The sequence below is a fragment of the Anabrus simplex genome, chromosome 6, assembly GCF_040414725.1.
Source record: "Anabrus simplex isolate iqAnaSimp1 chromosome 6, ASM4041472v1, whole genome shotgun sequence".
Lineage (NCBI taxonomy): Eukaryota > Metazoa > Arthropoda > Insecta > Orthoptera > Tettigoniidae > Anabrus > Anabrus simplex.
In genome coordinates, this window is record NC_090270.1 from 152,618,986 (window position 1) to 152,639,067 (window position 20,082).

General features: G+C 38.8%; 1 protein-coding gene across 1 annotated transcript in view; it reads left to right on the forward strand.

Annotated features, from left to right (window-relative positions):
• LOC136875909 (protein ELYS) overlaps positions 1 to 20,082 on the forward strand; it is a 194,817-nt gene that overhangs the window by 79,209 nt on the left and 95,526 nt on the right. The gene's annotated exons all lie outside the window — the stretch shown is intronic.

Sequence of the window (20,082 nt, forward strand, 5' to 3'; positions counted from 1 at the left end):
TTTGAGTATGAGTGTACTCGAGCAGGAATTTGCGATCATACATACTCGATGTGCCTTATAGGTCTGTTATATGATTCTGCCATCTATTAGCCACACTTTTAACCAATTAGTTCATATTATTTCCGCGTGTAGTACTGCAGGGAAATGTTTTTCTTTTGTCACACAGTTGTAAATATCATGTTTGAATTATGGCTGCCGCGCACATACGTAAGATGTGTCTGGAGGAAATCTTGTCCTTTTAGAGGAGATTTAAGTCCAATGGGTATTTTGATAGTGGTGGTAATGATATTGAAGCTATTAGTGAAGTGATACGGAGTGATAATGAGGTTGATAATGGTGAAGATTTGCTTCCAGGGAAAGGACCTAGGCATGCCCATGTGGTCAGACGAAGAGTTTGCACTGAAGGCGTATGCACTTCATTGCTACATCTACTATGTCAAATAATAATTTAATCCCTGAGTACCCTTAAATTGATTATTTCGAGGTATTTGTGAATGAAGAGGTGTTGGCAAACATAGTGGGCAAAACAAACAGATTTTATAAACAGACAGTTGATGGCAATTTCTGCTCTATTTTTATCAATATTGTGTGTTTGATTTAATCATTCTGCTGTTAATCGTGTGTATAGATTGGTATTGTGCGTACATATAGCAGACATAATCCATAATATAAATGAAAATTTCTAAGCATCTTCTTAATGGCCGAAATTTTTATGTTCAGATTGGTGATAATCTACGTTGAGGTTGTTGGCTGAAATAGTCAGCACTGGGGTCGCACCAGCCTGTCAAAGAATTCAGCAATGAGATGGTTGGCATTTGCTTTTGGTCATATTATTTACACATTTATTATGGAAACATGTTTTCCTCATTCATTTTGAATTTTCTTACACGACACTAGTTGACAGGTCTTACTCCGACGTTGCCTTTGAATTTGCAAGTGATAAAAATCATTGCTATCCGTATTGAAGATACTGAATGTAGGATGCTAAAAGGTTAGTTTTTTCCACGTATTCAATACATATAAATTTTATAAATTAGGAATTTATTGTTGATTCCACTTGAGACATGTTTCGCCCTTCATTGAGGGCATCATCAGTCAAAATATCACCTCAAGGTAAAAAATCAGGTAACTGGTTAGTAGTTGATGGTACAAATTAATACATATTATTTATACAATTACAAAAATTAAGTATGGGAAATAGTTGTACAAAAGTGATGGTTGAACATATAGGTTTATAGATGAAAAGTCAGCACCAATGCCTAAAATTAACATAGTAGAGTTCGGTAGTGGTGCTCTGGAGAAACAGTTGACGCAATCATAGGGAAATAAAAAGTTAAAAAATATTTACATTAAAACAATTAAGGGAGAAAAGGTGTAGTGTTCGGCGTCAATGTTTGTATTCAAAAATTAATGTCAAAGGTTGGTAACTATACAGTATTTACATTGTTCAATTGAACAGTTGAGATAAAGTTTTAAAAATATTTACATTATAACACTCAGCGTAAATGTTTGTAATAAAAACTGTCAATAGTTGGTAACTATATAGTAATTACATTATCTAAATGAATAGTTGAGAATTTATAAATATATACATAATTACAAAAGAGCAGCTGGTGTGCAAGGATAAAAAAATTTTAGTACCAAGTGCGTTCTGATGTTTTAGAGGTTGGAAGAAGGAATTAGTATTGACATTTCAGAAATATGTAGAGCAGTTTAATTTAGTTAAAATCACCGGGGGTAGGGAAATATTTCATAGTCAAATGAGGTTTTATAGGCATCAAGCTGGAAGTTTTTCAGTTGCAGTGCCGAGATTGGTACGGAGACTGGTCAGTGTGGATGGAGATTCATGGGTATTCCGTGCGTTTGAACGGCAACAATGGTGACAGTTATTAGTGGGTAATTGCTAGTTATATGGGTAATTGCTAATTATGAAAATGTTGCGGGTTGAAACTTTCGCTTATTCTTTTAGTTGACTTCTGTAGCATCTAATGTGATGTGAAGACATCGGTGTGAAATGCCGGTGAGACAAATTGATATTGTTCCGTGGAATAAAGTATGACGGACTTCGGGATGAAGTTATTGTTCTTTTCTGGTCTGGTGAGAAAGAATAGAGTTGCTTGTGTTGTGAACTGCTGTGGAGAGATTAGAATGTATACGGCAACTGCAGAGTCAGAGCGTTAAAGCTGGGGTGAGGCATCTTCTCCTTCTGACTGCGAAGAGGAGCCGTAGTGGCACGCCATATTTGTGCCGATGTGCGCTGGGTTCCGGCGTGTTGTTGAAAGTTGTATTGTATGCAGTGGAAGTTATCTGTAATTGAGATGTTAATAGTATTAGTTAGTGTGTAAGAAAGGTTTATGGTAAGTAATGAAGAGTGAATGTTATGTTACATACCTGATGTGTCGCTGAGAGGTAATTGATGATGAGTATTGGTGGACTAAGAAGGAGGCTCAGTCGGTAATACGCACATGCGGTTAGCAATGGCGGCGGGAGGGGTGGAGAGCTTTTGGGGGGGAGGGGCATGGGCGCAGTCATGCGCAAAGGTGAGCTGTCAGAATAGAGGAAGGTAGAGTGGAGGGGCGAGCTTGTTGTGTATTGGGAGTGCAGGTTGATGTAGTGTTGGTTTATAAAAAGAGGGGGGGGGTATAAGGAACCGAAAGTTACGCGGATAATATTGATGCCTATTTGTTAATGGGATGAATGTTATTTGCTTGTGTTGGGTGTTGTATTGTTTTTGAAGGTCGCGTGGTTATTATTTATTACATAAAATCAGCTTCATGGTCCGTATCGCACTTCAATAGATTCACAATTAAGCACCCAACCATCCCCCACCCAGCCGACACAATGACCGCCCAAGGCAACTTCCAACGGTCAAAAGCGGCACATGCCCCGCACACCACCAACATCCCCAGCCACACAACACTGCCCAGACGAAAAATACAAAAAACCGACAAAGCAATGCTCCAGAGGAAGCGCCCCCAAAACCAATATAAGACCGACAAGACCAAAACAAACAAATAACCCAAGAGAAAATATATAAATTATTCTCTCCCGAGCCACCCGCCCGCTCCAATCCCGCCAATCCCACGCCAACCCCATTAGTTTTTATTACAAACATTTACGCTGAGTGTTATAATGTAAATATTTTTAAAACTTTATCTCAACTGTTCAATTGAACAATGTAAATACTGTATAGTTACCAACCTTTGACATTAATTTTTGGATACAAACATTGACGCCGAACACTACACCTTTTCTCCCTTAATTGTTTTAATGTAAATATTTTTTAACTTTTTATTTCCCTATGATTGCGTCAACTGTTTCTCCAGAGCACCACTACCGAACTCTACTATGTTAATTTTAGGCATTGGTGCTGACTTTTCATCTATAAACCTATATGTTCAACCATCACTTTTGTACAACTATTTCCCATACTTAATTTTTGTAATTGTATAAATAATATGTATTAATTTGTACCGTCAACTACTAACCAGTTACCTGATTTTTTACCTTGAGGTGATATTTTGACTGATGATGCCCTCAATGAAGGGCGAAACATGTCTCAAGTGGAATCAACAATAAATTCCTAATTTATAAAATTTATATGTATTGAATAGGTGGAAAAAACTAACCTTTTAGCATCCTACATTGCCTTTGAATGTCGATAAGAGAATTCGCTAGGGCACATAGCAAGAAAATTATACTGAAGATGATAGATCAATTAATAACATACCGTATTTCACGGCATAATCGTTGCACTTTTTATACCAAAATTTTCAAAAAAAATTGTAGGGTGCGACCATTATACGATGAATATTTAATACCAGTATTTGTATTACTCAAAAAATGTATTTATAACTAAATTGTATTTGATACAAATTTAAGATGCACGTAATACTCGCGTTTATACATCAAAATAATTAAAATAGTCTAAAACAAAATTCATAATTTTTCGCAACAATTCGGCGAGCGTTTTTCCAACCTGAAAATAAAAATGAACGTATTAAGTTAATTTGCCATTAATTTGAGTATTAAAGTTAAAATATTACACTTGCAAAAAATTATCGCTTTGTTGTGAAATGCGGACTTACCGGTACGCAATTTATTCCAAATCTTCGGTGTCGCTATCGCAGGTTTCACTATCTGATGCGCCGTCCTCGCCTCTGTTAATACCAGTATCAGATTCTTCGTCTCCCTGCCACACTGCGTCATCTTCGGAACCGTCTAGTGCATTCGAAATCCCAGTCCTTTTGAAGTCTTGGAGACTAGTTCAGGTGGTATAAGATCCCAACTCTTCTTCACCCACGAGCATAACAAGTCCAAGGGTGGACGCCTGATATTTCCGGCGGGCATCAATTGCTGATCGCCGCTCATCATCCACTCGTTGTAAAATCGACGTAAGTGGTCTTTAAAGGGTTTATTAACACATACGTCTAGTGGCTGCAAAGCAGATGTTAGGCCACCAGGAATGACTATCTGTCGTGTCTTATTTGTAGCGAGAATTTGCTTCACTTCGTTCACGAGGTGACCTCGGAAACTATCTAAAACAAGCAGAGCTGGTTGTTTTAGTAGTGCACCGGGTTTTCTATTCCACACAGTTTTAACCCAGTCCAGCATGAGTTCTACGTCCATCCAACCCTTTGGTCGCACTCGTACATGAATTCCACGGGGAAACTGTATATTCTTAGGCATCGTTTTCCTCTTGAAAGTGATGTAAGGCAGCAACTTTCTCCCGTCAGCTGTAATGGCTAGCATTGCCGTGCATCGCAACTTCTCACTACCGCTGGTTTTCATTAATACACTCCGTGATCCTTTTAGCGCAATAGTGCTGTTGCGAGGCATATCAAAAAAGATTGGAGTCTGATCGGCATTACCGATTTGAGAAAGCAAGTACGAAGTTTCTTTGCGCAAACGTATGACAAATCGGTGAAAATTTACAATCTTGTCCGTGTAATCAGCAGGCAACGTTTGGCTTAGTGTTGTTCTCCTTCGCACTGACAGATTGTGTCGTCGCATGAACCCCTTAATCCACCCACGAGCCGCCTTAAACTGAGTTACCGGTATGTTGTGTTTGCGCGCTACCTCCTGTCCCTTAATTTGTAACATTTCATATGATACACTGCAGCCATTGTTACGTATTTCACGGACGTACCTAAACACTTCTTCGTCAATTATAGGAAACTTCCCTGTTTTAGGACCTCTAAACGCGCGTCTAGAAGGGTTTGTGCTTTTTAGCTTGTTTTTTACTTTCCGCCAGTCACGCACCAACTTTTCACTCACAGAAAATTTTCTTTCTGCAGCTCTGTTCCCGTGCTGTTCAGCGAAGGCAATTACGCTAAGCTTGAAGCCCGCAGAATAGTTTCTATATTTACCCATAATCGCTTATAAATGCTTCACACGTTAATGTTTTGTGATATAAATGACTTTCCGTAATTGTTCACTATTAAAACAAATTATTTCTGCAAACACCCAAAACACAAATTAAAAACTTAAATTCTCACGCACACATGTCTACAGTAATCACGTAAATCTGAAACAAATAAATGCATCTGTGATCTGTCCATTCCAGAGCAGCCAATACTGTTAGGCAGCAAGGAAGCATGCAACAATTTATCAGTTTAGCTCGTTGGTTGCGGCACACTACTGCGCTTGCGCAAAGCTCACAAACCGGAGCTCTAGCTAGCGCGGTGTAGATCTACTGTATAGTTGACTGTATTCTGAGACGTCAGTAACAAACATTCATTCTTTTCAATTTCCTTTAAACATACGGTAATTAGGTTAATATTTCTTCCCAGTTATTGATGATTTTACATTACATTACTGACGAGTTTATAAAATAAAACTTTAATAGCATTGGATAATAATTATCTTGACTGCTTGGATAAAAGTTTTCATCATATGCCCGGACACTTATGACGTAGTAGTAAGATAAGAGTCTAGCGATGACAATTGAGACATCGTAAATAATTCGGCTGAATAATTCCGTGGAAATCTGCGTTATCGTCTTGGATTTCACTTCGTGCGCAATAACACAGGAGCCGGCCCCATGGTGTAGGGGTAGCGTGCTTGCCTCTTACACGGAGGCCTCGGGTTCCTTTCACGGCTGGGTCAGGGAATTTTACCTGTATCTGAGGGCTGGTTCGAGGTCCATTCAACCTACCTAGCCGGTATTTCCTGGTGACGTTGCCGATAAGCGATAACTTACAGCCTTACGTATTTCAAATGGGAACTCATAATATGTAGGTGGTGAATAAATAGTACGCTGTCTCGCGACCACGTTGTCAAACTGCCGATAGCCTACCGGTAAGCATAATATGTAGGTGGTGAATAAATAGTACACTGTCTCGCGACCACGTTGTCAAACTGCCGATAGTCTACCGGTAAGCCATGCGTCGTACATATACCGGTATTATTTATTTATACGTTGTGCAACATGTCGCAAACGTGACTGTGTTGCCAAATTGCCCATAAACCATACACGTATTTAAATTGCGCATTCATGTGCAACTTACGTTGCAGTTCCATTTACCTTTTAACCAGATTAGTGAACAAAATTTGGACGTGCGACGATTATGTAATTAAAGGTTTAAAGTCCGATTTTTGTATTGAAAATAAAGGATGCGACGATTATGCCGTGAAATACGGTATTTGCTGGAGTGCATAAATATTGAAAATGGGAAAATAGTGTGTGCTTTTTTCCTCGTAATAATGGATGCATCATTGATAGGATTCTCACTGTAACATTCCAATGTAGGAATTTTCAAGGAACAGAAAAAAACTGTCGTAACCAGGTTCTCGCTATATGCTATAATCGCTATAGCAGACTTATACTGTATTTGTTTGTGGTGGCTGTTATTTATTTGCACGTACAGTAGAAGCTCGATAATTCGAAATCGGTTCATTCAAAATCTCGCCTAATTCGAAGCGGCTCTTGTTCTCGGTAAAATGAGGTATGGTCTTGCATGCTATTTAAATTATTTAACTCGAAATACGGATAATTCGTAATTCGAAGAACAATGTTGGTCCCATTACTGAAATTCAGATTTTTAATTCGAAACTGCCTGTATATTATGAAAAAAAAAAAATGTATTTTACAGAGTAATTTAAATTCAGAATTTCTCTGCGTCATGAAAGAACGCATCTTCGGAACGTACAGGGGTAACTTTGCACACTTCCACCTACGTCGGCGTGTTTACAGTATGCTTCATATCTCCTATGTTCGAATGGAATCGTAATTATTTTGTATTCGGCGTTTTAGGGAACGCCACAATTCACAATATCACGTAGCAGGCAGTGTGCGGAGAGGTGGAATCCGCGAACACTGACGATGCTGACAGTTGGCGAAAAAGCATGGCCTATAATCAATTTGTACACACCAAACAATATTGTCAATGCCGATGAAACTGCATTGTTTGTTTTATTTTTTTAAGTGCTGAGGCTAAACGGACCATGTTTTAAAGGAGAGAAATGCCAGCCGGCAAATGTACTGTATTGCTATGCAGTGCACACGGAAGCGAGAGACTTCTTTCCCCCATCATAGGAAAATTTGAAAAGCCACAATGTTTTAAGGGCATCGGGCACATTCTATGCCAGTACAAGCCATCTAAAAATGCATAGAGTACATTAATCCAGAAGATAAAGCATTTGCACAGGGGACCCAGCATAACTTTTTCCTCATTTTTGAATCGTGTTTTACTTCCTTTTGTTGCATGAGGTTATGTTTGCCATTGTTTTATCCAAGTGCATTATTTGAATAATGTAAATGCACCTTGTTTGACACATTTCTGAAATAGTGTTTTCCATGGCATTTGAAAAGTTTAAACTGTTCATCAAGGTGATTGCATGCATTAATGGGTCTTAGAAGTGCCATGGCGGGAAATCATATGAGTTTAGTCACTGCACTGTACTGTTGTTGTAATGTGGACGGAAGTGAGAGACTTTCTCCCCTCTTCATAGGAAAGTTTGATAAGCCACGATGTTTTAAGGGCATCAGATACTTACCGTGCAAGCACAAGGCATCTAATATGCATACAGTACAGTAATCCAATGAATAAAGCACTTGCACAGGGAAACCAGTATAGATTTCTCGTCCTCTTTGAATCATGTTTTCTTTCTTTTGATTTCATTGCGGGAGGTTATGTTTGCCAGTGATTTATCCAGGTGCATTATTTGAATACTGTAAATGCACTTTGTTGGATACATTTTGGAAATAGTTTTTTCCATGGCATTAGAGAGCTTTAAAGGTTAATTGCATGCAGTAATGGGTCTTAGAATATATTGTGACGCCGCAAGGGTTGGCATTTCCAAAGTACCTGTTGGCGGTTAATTCGAAATCACGCAATTCGAAGTCCGATATTTGTGTCCCAATGACTTCGAATTAATGAGGTTTTACTGTATAGCAAGAATTCATAACAGCAAAAAATTCACTCTCTATATCGGATTGTCGTTATATCCAATTTTTGTATAAAAGTTGCTAAACTTCCTTATACATTAACCCTTAGCCCTCTTTTTCTTCTGAACACTGCTGCCTCTCCAGCTCCATTTAAGAATCTGCTTGCAGAGTGATAACAGAGAGCACAAACATATTGACAGCATATTTATAAAAATCAGCTAAAGCAAACACAAAATAAATATAATACAAATACAATACAGTATTCAGGTGCAATTTTCAGCATTTTCAAACCTATAATTATCTCAGTCACTCACTTTTTGTCTGTAATAGTGCATCGTGTGAAACTTCCCAAACACTCGCTGGGATGTAATCCAGGCTTTTTTCTGCAGGTATTGCTGAAAAAACCACTCTCGCATCGTAATTTAGGCTTACTGTTCATTGCCATATTTAGGATTACGCCTAAAAATGCTTTGGATTCAGGAAAAGTAACATCTATCCACAACCCCCTAATAGACTAACGTGTGAGGGGCGTAACCTTTTGAATGTTTACACTAGCATACCGGTTAGTCCCGCACACAATTTCGGACAATAACTCATCAGTCAAAGGTAATAATTGGAAAAAGTCAAGTTCATTCAACCATGCGGTTGTTTATAACCTGACGTACCTGTGAATGAGCTTTTGAAATCCAAGTCAGTGTCGCGGTGTTTCCTCCATCCATCAGAAGAGGTACCAGCATTGCCATTCATCATAATTTTCTCATTATCGGGATTTTTATCACTCAACTCACCAACACAATCTCATTCCGCAATATCTTTCTCACCATTTAATTGAAAATAACTCCCACTATCGCTGAAATCGTTACTTTCACCTAAAAGTCTGGCGATTTCTTTCTCACGCTGCTCGAACGACGCCATGTTGCTAAGCAATGTTTGTTTACAAACTCACATGGTCTGCAAAGAATCTGCACAAAGCTTGATTTCAAAGAGATTATAGCTATACATGGCTTCAAATTTTCGTCGAAGGTTTGCAGTACCTTACTGTACCTGTAATTCATGCACGCGTAACCCGACAAAGGAGTTATAGATTCACAATTAAGTATTTATTTATTTTCCACCTAGTCGATACAATGATTGCTTAAGGCAATTTTTAATGGTCAAAAGTGGTACATGTTTCGTATATTATCAACATCTTCAGCCACATAACACTGTTTAGATGAAAAATATATAAAATTGACAAAGTAATGCTTCAGAGGAAGTGTCCTTAAAATTAACATAAGATTGACAAGATTAAAACAAACAAATAACTCAAGAGAAAATATATAAATTATTTCTACAATAGAAAGCAGTCGTCAAGGAAACACTTGTACAATATTCCATAGAGAAATTGTCCTAATAAATATTCTTTTCATAATAATTCATGAAAAAAAGATCAATTTATAAATTAAAAATTATACAATTTATAAGTAATTATCGAAATGAAGGAATCCTGATATCACAGTGCGGCTCTTATTATTAATGTAGATGAAAATATAACTTAATAAGATTTGACAACTAGGAATTGGTATTATAAATTTACTCATTCGGGACAAATATTTCGGTTTCCCTATGGGAATCAACATCTATATCATCTAATGGCCAAGCAGGCATCAATTTTTGGTAGTGAGACAAAGTATCTCTTAGTGCATTGGCACTGCTGGTGGTTTCAAATAGCCTACGCAGTGGCCTCCATGGTATGCACTAGCCATGCATCTTGGTAGGTGTGCTAGGTACCAACTGATGAGCCCAGCCTAGCACACGGGGGCGAAACGCTGGCAACTATGAATGAGTTAGCTGGAAAATTTATAATGTCCAATAACGGACCATTTATATTGGTATTTAGTTAACAACTGTTATCGGACATGTTATTTACGCACTTATTACGAAAACATGTTCTCTTTCATTTCGAATTTTCTTTATGGAACGGCAGTCGAAGGGCATTACTGATCGACTTAGACATCGCCTTCAAATGTCGATGAGAGAACTCGCTAGTGGACGTAGCGAGGAAACAATACTGAAGGTGATCGATCACATGCAATATAATCGCAGGGGTGCATAAATATAGGTCATGGAGAAATCTTGCACGCTTAAGCGCTCGTAATAACGGGTGCGTCAGTGATAGGACTCTCGCTGTAACCGAAGGATAATCCACAGTTTAATATAGGAATTTTGAAGGGACAGACAACAATTGTCATTATAGCGGGGTGCTCGTTATATGCCATACTCGCTATAGCGGACTTCTCTACTGTATTCAGTTTCTCCTGCTTACAATCCACGAGCACTTATTGCTATTTCTGCTTGTACTTCTGATGCCTGAAAAAGCCAATTCTGGCATGAAACATGTGACCCCAGTTTACACTTGATGGATTGGGAGGACGAAGCAGGATACTGACTAGACGTACCTGTTGGACAGCAATAGAGGTGATTTAGCAGCAGAGCAAGTGATGCTTTCCAGGTGTCTCCCACTTTAGAGAGTTGATGTTCGTGACCTTCATGGTTTGTGTAAGGTAGTCTTTGTAATGCTTCAAAGGGGCACCGAGGGGTCTTGTGCTTGAGGAAAGGATACACGAATTTGTGAGGATGCGTAGTGTCGCTCATATAGCAAACATGCTTCATCCATCAAAGCCGAATGGCCATTGATAAGCCCTTGTGCACTGTTCATGCTCATGTTCTTGAGAACTGCAAGATTGGGTAAATGGATCTCCCATGTGTTATTTAAGATTGAATGAAGATTCTGTAGATGAAAACATTCAAGTTTCGTGGGTTACACTGTGATGATGACTGCTTCATACACCATGAGTTTGGTATGAAGTGTTAGGTTATTATTTTTGATGACTCAGTTGGATAGCCAACGAAGTGCCATATGACCAGGATGGAGTCTGGTTTCCACATCATCTTCTGAGGTGCATTGTTTAAGCAAAATGCTTCCAAGGTATGAGAAGTGATCTGCTTGATCCAAAGTCATGTCTGAGACAGAGATACTGAACTCTCCAAGCTTAGTCCCTGGAACAGGTTTGGTAAGAATTGTTTTTTTGGGCATTGGTGGTGAGATCATAACCATCATACGTGCTCTTGATACTATTGACTGACTGCTGCAGCTCTTCACAGGTAAGAGTCAGTGATTTATTGTCAGTAGTATACTTGGTTCCTTATTCAGGTCATGTGAGTTAAGTTACACGAACGAACTCTTGTCAAGTTGAAGAGACTTCCATCATGGTGATACTTCATATCAATGCCAGAAACATAGCAGCCACGTACAGAGCAAAGAGCGTTGGGGCAATTACACACACCCTGGCTTCAACCCATGTGTGACAGGAAAAGCATCAGAGATATTTTTCTGTTGGAGAAACTGACCAGACATGCCATCATCGCTGTCCTAACCAGACCAACAGAGCATTTAGAGCAACCAAATTGTGTCAACACTGCCAATATAGCAGGCCTAGGGACAGAGTTGAAGGCCTTTTCCAAATCATAAAACACTAAGTAGAGTGATTGATGTTGTTCTCTGCATTTTTCTTGTTGTTGCCATGTACAGGAGAGGCACGATGAGACTCTAGACACCGAGCTCGATAGCTTCAGTCGCTTAAGTGTGGCCAGTATCCAGTATTCGGGAGATAGTAGGTTCGAACCCCACTGTCGGCAGCCCTGAAAATGGTTTTCCGTGGTTTCCCATTTTCACACCAGGCAAATGCTGGGGCTGTACCTTAACTAAGTCCACGGCCGCTTCCTTCCCACTCCCAGCCCTTCCCTGTCCCATCGTTGCCATAAGACCTATCTGTGTCGGTGCGACGTAAAGCAACCAGCAAAAAAAAAAAAAGAGAGAGAAACTCTGGACATCATTTCTCAGAGACAGCCTAGAGATGGAGAAAGTTTGCGAGTTATGGAGAGCAGGAACATACCATGATAGTTGCCATGTACACTGCAATCACCTTTCTTGAATATGGTGACGATATTAGTATTCTTAATGTCACCAAGTATTTGCTTAGTTTTCCACATTAAAAGGATGAGTATGAACGTCTTTGTCTTTCTATTGGAATTTTGTCTTGTCCAGGTGTCTTTCTGGGTTCAGTTTGTTAAGAGCCTCACAGAATTCCTGGGATGATGGTGGCATAGCTGAAGGGGCTGTTGGTGGTTGAATTGTGATTAAAAAGAATGGAGAATTGTTATTTCTAGTGCTACAAGATGCCCTTGTTATCAATAAAGGTGGTAACATTGTTGATTGATTTCAGAATTCTTCTAGAAGAATGAATTGGTTTATATAGTTCTCTAATCCCTTTATAGAAATTTTGCAGGTCTTTGGTTTCAGATAACCCTAGGAGTTCTTCAGATTTCTGTTGTCCCCAATTGTTCTTCATTTCCGTGATTCAAGTCGAGCCTTTCTCTTTCGGATCTTGGAAATGAGCTTTCTTCCAGCTGGGGAATTGATCTTGCCAAAGGATATAAGAGCTCGCCTTTTGGCATCTATTAGGCTCATCATTTCTGCGAGAGCGAGAGCAGGAGGAACTCTAGCAATCCAATGGCTATATAGACTCCTAAATGTAGTGAAAATGAAAACCTACAACCTGTTTTCCAGTCATTGACCGGGTCAGGGATGTGATGAATGAAACATATATAGGCTGTTATTACAATGGGGTCGCCACTCCCAAGGTGATTTATTAATGAGTGATAAATGCTATGAAATGATAATGGAGAGTGTTGCTGGAATGAAAGATGACAGGGAAAACCGGAGTACCCGGAGAAAAACCTGTCCCGCCTCCGCTTTGTCCAGCACAAATCTCACATGGAGTGACCGGGATTTGAACCACGGTATCCAGCGGTGAGAGGCCGACGCGCTGCCGCCTGAGCCACGGAGGCTCCTTCCTAAATGTAGTATAGCAGAAAAATACTATCCCAGAAGACTGGAAGTTGTACCTGTATTCAAGAAAGGCAGCAGACGAAAATGTACCAACTACCGTGGCATCCCTCTACTCTCTCATGGACTAAAAATTCTGGAAAAAATTATAGAGGATAGATTACGAGAAATAGTAGAACCACTTTTAGAAGAGGAACAGTATGGCTTTTGGCCTGGAAGATGCTAATGGAAGAACATTCGGAAAAAGAGAAGCCTTTATATCTACTGTTCCTTGACATCGAAAAGGCCTATGACAGCATACCAAGGGAGCTTATTTGGGAGTGCCTGAGAAAGCTCAAAGTTCAAGACAGTCTAATTTCAAAATTGAAGGTGCTTTATGAGACAACCAGAAGCTGCGTACAAGTCGGTTCTGTACTGTCAGACTTGTTTGAGTCAAAAAGTGGAGTACAACAAGGTAGTGCTTTGTCGCCCCTATTATTTATCATTGTAATGGATACCATATTAAAGGCGCTAAAAGAAAAGGGGCAACAAGACTAAAAGCCATTTGCATTTGCAGATGATGTAGTAATTTGTGGTAACTCAGAGAAAGATGTGGAAGAGAGACTGCAGGGGTGGAGTCAGGAGTTTGAGAGATATAGATTAAACATCAACAAGGTAAAATGGTGGTGTTGAAGGTACAGAAGCGTCAGCCAGAAATCATGCTAAATGCCACTAAGCTGGCCAGTGTCACAGAATTTGTCACCGAGCTGGATAGCTGCAGTCGCTTAAGTGTGGCCAGTATCCAGTATTCGGTTTGAGCCCCACTGTCGACAGCCCTGAAGATGGTTTTCCTTGGTTTCCCATTTTCACACTAGGCGAATGCTGGGGCTGTACCTTAAATAAAGCCACGGCCGCGTCCTTCCCACTTCTAACCCTTTCCTGTCCCATCGTCGCCATAAGACCTAAGTGTGTCAGCACGACGTAAAGCAACTTGCAAAAAAAAAAAAAGAAAAAAAAAAGTATAATGTCCAAGGATAACTTAGCTAAATATGAAGTAAACAGTCGAATCAGCAAAAGCAATACATTTTTACCTCCAAGTAAGACAGCTACTATGGGATAAACAAGTACCACTCAAAACCAAGATGACACTGTATAAATCATACTACAGCGCTATCCTCACATACAGCCTGGAAATTGCTACATTAACGAGAAAAGACAACTCAAAACTCCAAGCAGCAGAAATGAAGTTCCTACGCACAATGATCCAGAAGATTAGCAGGGATAAAATCAGGAACGAAAAAGTCAGAGAAGCCGTAGGACTAGAAGACTCCTTACTCCAGAAGATCCAGAAGGCAAGACTGAAGTAGTTTGGTCTTGTGAAAAGAATGAGTTTAATATTAAGAATTTCATTTTTTTGTCCGTATTGACTCGAGATTTACAGTGCTTATAAAGTTAAAGGTTTCCACCTATTCAGTACATTAACATAATAATTCAATTAAAACATCACGTGTTTATTTCAAGTATCATGGTATACATTATGGGACCGGTTTCGGCATCCAGTGTGCCATCATCAGCCATTGAGATATTGATTGCAAGGTATATTAGAAATATAAAAATATAATACTACTGGTGCAGTGTAAAATGTATGCTTAGCATACTATACTAACAGCAAATCTTAGGTCATTATATGTACATTAAAATGTGGCTAAGTGACAAATACCAATTATTCTGTAGAAAATAATATGTCTTAAAAAACACAATATTATCTTGTGCGTCAAAAATTATTGAGGGTGATTAAAACTGTCTATAATTTGGCCTAGCAAAATACAAGGATGTCCATATAACACTGATTATTAGTTCTTCAAAACATCTGTCATGTTGATACACAATTTCTAGAATGTTGTTCTTTGGTTCCTCATAATATATAACTGTAAAGTTGATATCATATATAAGTTTTTACTTTCCTTTTGAAAATTTTCTGAAACAGTCTGCGTTTGACTATTGTGAGAAGTATCTGGTTTTTGATATATTAATTTTAGCTTGAACACTGCTTTGTAATATTGTTCAAAGTAAGTTAATGATTGGCTGAGGCCGAGGCTTATGGCTGAGATCTTGAATATTATTTCAATGCCAGGTGGAATTGGGCAGATTAAACCTGATCTCGAACCAGCACGGACCTCTAGCTCGATGTGAATGCGTGTAGTGTGAATGGAGGACTGAGTACGATTCACACTACACGCATTCATCAGAATATTAATGAGACTCTTGTGAGTGTAACAACTGTAATGTAGCATGACGGAAGAGCTGAGATTCTGGGAATCGGACAGTCTGTGCGATACGACTGTCAATCATCTTGTCATTAATCCGAATGGTGCGAGCAGCAGTGAGAAAGAGGTGAGAGCGAGGAATCTGACTTGGAAGGAGTTCGTCCTTTATTAGATTCTAATTACGTAAAGTGCTTTACTTCAATTTTCTTTCATATTGCCTTTTCAAAACTATATCCCCCTTCCAGAATTTAATTTTATTGAAATATTAAATATCAAAAGTGTAATTTTTTCCTTATATGTGCTGCTGTGAATGATTTATTACATATTTACATTTTAGGCCTAATGTCAAATCCATTAACTTAGAGTACGGTAATTTATTTATTTCTGAGATGTAAAATATCCAGGTGTGATATGTCCAATATGTTGCACTCCTTCTAGCAGCTCGTTCCAAACAAGCGCAAGGTGAGTCCTCGTTATTTCACACACACACACACACACACACCCACACACCCACCCACCCACCCACCCACCCTCCCTTAGTACTTTCTCTATCAGATTTTTCGAGTTAATTCTAATTTTGTTCTTCGGGTTCTTTGGGTTCCGACTGAATTGAGACTTCCTTTAAACTCAGCATTTGTTTATGCTACATAGAACAAGTCCAGCTTTCTCAATTCGTCAAGTCTATATTGGTCATATTGGACCATTCCCTCTGCACCATCGTGGAACTTGCTCTCAGAACTTTCCAGAAAATTAAGACTTCACTTGAATTTAAATGTTCAACACGAGTTCAACCGTCAACCTAAGACTTTGGCATCAAGAAATTTTAAGCGACATCACAATTATTTTATTCATCTGTTAATTTTAACATATTTTGGTTATATTTATTGTAACTTGTGTATAAGGTTTTTACTTGTATGTCATTCCACTACCATCCATCCTCTTGTTCATCCATATTAATTTAGTTTGTCTTTTGCTTGTAATTTTGGCTAGTCTCATGATGGTCCAAAAATGGACCGAAACTAGTACCTGACACTATCATATTGTAATGTTTTGATAAACGTTAAAAGATTTTAAGTATTGAAAAGGTGGAGCAATAAATCTTGTATTCATTTTAAGTTAAGTCTTAACTCGCCGGGCTGAGTGGCTCAGACGGTTAAGGCGCTGGCCTTCTAACCCCAACTTGGCAGGTTCGATCCTGGCTCAGTCCGGTGGTATTTGAAGGTGCTCAAATACGACAGCCCCGTGTCGGTAGATTTACTGGCACGTAAAAGAACTCCTGCGGGACTAAATTCCGGCACCTTGGCGTCTCCGAAGACCTTAAAAAGTAGTTAGTGGGACGTAAAAGCAAATAACATCATTATTATTATTATTATTATTATTATTATTATTATTATTAAGTCTTAACTCAATACGGAACCCAACCATGAAGTTTATTACTTTAAATTGTTACTATTTAACATTTGTCTTTGTAGGTGCTTGTCATGTGTTTTATATTGTTATGTGTTTTATATTGTTTTTGGATTAGTTGTGATTTGCTCAGGTGATAAATTGGCTGATGATGACACGCAATGAGCATCGAAACTAGTACCAATCTTGTTTAAACGACATATGATTTAACTTCCATCAATAAATTGTCATTGTATTGAAAAGGTGGATCCTTAACATTTTCAATTTACTATGACACCTTTCAGTGCACTTGTTATTTTCCAGCGGAAAAGGTTTTAATATTTGTTCTGACATGTTGTTCACACCTTTTAATACTTTTCTCTCTCATCTTTAGAAATGGTAGATATAGTTTTCACTGTACCCGCAGATACACGATGTAAAATGCCCTCATGTCGAAAAAAAAAACATATATAATGTTTCCATATCCCTGTTGGATAGTTTTTATTCGTATATTCATTAGTAGATTTTCTTGCATAATACGTTCATTTTTGTTGTCCCCTGCTGAAATGTCTAAACCCATTGAGCCCTGCATATTTGTTGGATTTAAACTGCAATTAGGGCTGGGATTATTTTGGAGAAAATAGAATGTCACTTCATATCATGAGAAATTTCTTACTTACAAGATCATTAAAGATTTAAATATACTGGAAAGTAAATGGCTTTCATACCACAGACTGCGGAACAAGGAATACATTAAAAACATTTTATTTTATTAGCATTATGGGTCCGTACTCAGTCTGCCTGCTGAGCTGTAACAGTCTTTTCTTTGCACTTTCTCTTCGATTTCCACATCTACTTGTTCTTCAGAAGCATTGCTCACGTTATTACTAATATTACTACAGTAGAACCCCGCTAAGTTCCCTTAACTGAAACCCAGCTTAACCAAAATGATCTGGCAACTTTGTATTTTAATATTTTGTTTTTACCCTCTCGTTCTTAGCCTTCGATATTAGTAATTCTCTTGTTATATGTGCAGCGTCTGTTCTCCAGGTTAGGGGCGGCTGCACAAGGCGTCTGTACTCCAGAGGAGCGGCCTCATTATCACCTCACTGGATCACATCCAGAGTTGTAATTCGGGACCTAGTCCCACACAGGTGACACCTTGACAGTCAACCATGGAAGGTCTTTTAAGGATTACTCCACCGGCTGAACCAAGAGTTCAGAGAAGGCAGCATTCGGATACGGTGGGCTGCCACCTGAAAGATACCGTGAAGTCGGAGGCACGGAAATACCCCAGTACTACATACACGAATGAGACAAAATCAAGAATCAAACCAAAGCAGATAACATACTTCTCTACACACAACATAAACTCACTCATGCAAACCGGTAAACTAAAAGTGATCACCGACATAATGGACCAACACAAAATTCTTATCATGGGATTACAGGAAATTAGAAACACTGACCAGGATGCCTTGGAATCTCAAGGGTACAGACTTTATAAAGGTATACCCGGGAAGAGAGTGATGAAGAATGTCCCACAATTTGGAACAGGATTTTTGGTCAGCCTTAAAATAATAAACTCAGTTCAAGAATTCAGATCACAGTCTCCACGACTCTCAACGCTCACCTTAAAGGCATCTAATAAAATCTATACTATAATAAATGCCCATGCTCCCACTAATGATAAAAACAACTCCTCAAAAGACCAGGAGGAAACAGGAGAATTTTGGGACCTATTGGACCAGACCATAGATAACATCCCCAAACACCATATAAAATTATTAATAGGCGACTTCAACGCTCAACTAGGCAGAGAAAGAAAATACCGTGACATCATCGGAAAATGGCCAGCACACAAGAAAACAAATAAAAATGGAGAGAGACTAGTTGACCTGTGTAGAAACCATAATTTAATCTCAAAATCTACATGTTTTAAGAGGAAACCTCAAAAACTCAAAACATGGAAACACCCTGACTAGACTAAAGGAGAATGGCAACTGGACCACGTCTGCATGGACAAATACCACCACAAAGAGATCTATAACGTCAAAGTCCTCCGAGGAATAGACACAGGTTCAGATCACTACGTAGTTAAAATTAAAATTAAACTCACTCCCCAGAGGAGACAACAAAAGCAAGCCCTTAAAACTAAAAGAAAAATAGATCCTACCCAGCTAATCAACAACAAAAATTACCAGAAAGCAACTGAAAAAATAAAAATCACAGACAAACTTGAAGACTTAGTACACAACCTTAAACAAATTGCAGAAGACCTAGCTCCAATTAAACCACGTAAAAAACACCAATGGTGGAACAGTGAATGTGATGAAACAGTGGAGAAAAGACATCAGGCATGGCTATTACATCAGTCCCAAAAGACAGAAATATCCTATCAAAAGCTAGTAAAACAGAGAAAAGAAACTACCCAAGTCTTAAGAAGAATAAAAAGACAACATCATAAGGACACCCTGCAGTTAATTGAAGAACAGTTCAGTAAAACTAAATCAAGGGACTACTACAAAACCTTCAGAAAGCAGCTCCAAAAATATGAACCCCCGACCCTACTGATGAAGGATGAAGATGGTAAGCTGGCCCATAACAATAAAGACAATGCAGAAATTCTGGCTAAACATTTCAACAAGCTTTTAAATTGTGAGGAACCTACAGAACTCCTTCATTTGGACACCAACACCCCGATAAAAACATCACCAGAAAACATCAATCCCCCCACAATAAAGGAAGTCTACCAAGCTCTGAATAAATTAAAAAACTACAAAGCGCCAGGAGAAGATCAGACCTTTGCGGAAATCTGGAAATATGCAGGAACCTCAGCAAAAGTTGCCCTCCATCAACAACTTGTCTCTATCTGGATTAAAGAAGAACTACCAGAACACTGGACAACAGCCCTCATTCATCCTCTGCACAAAAAAGGGGACAAAACCGACCCTAATAACTACAGGGGAATCTCTCTCCTAGACATAACATACAAAATATTTTCAATAATCATCCTTAATAGGATAAGTTTACAACTTGAGAAAGAACTAGGAGAATATCAAGGAGGTTTCAGACCCTGGAGGAGCTGTCCTGATCAGATCATGAGTCTTAAGTTGATAATGGACTATAACAGGAGAAGAAACAGAGATATGGTGATAACATTTGTAGATTTC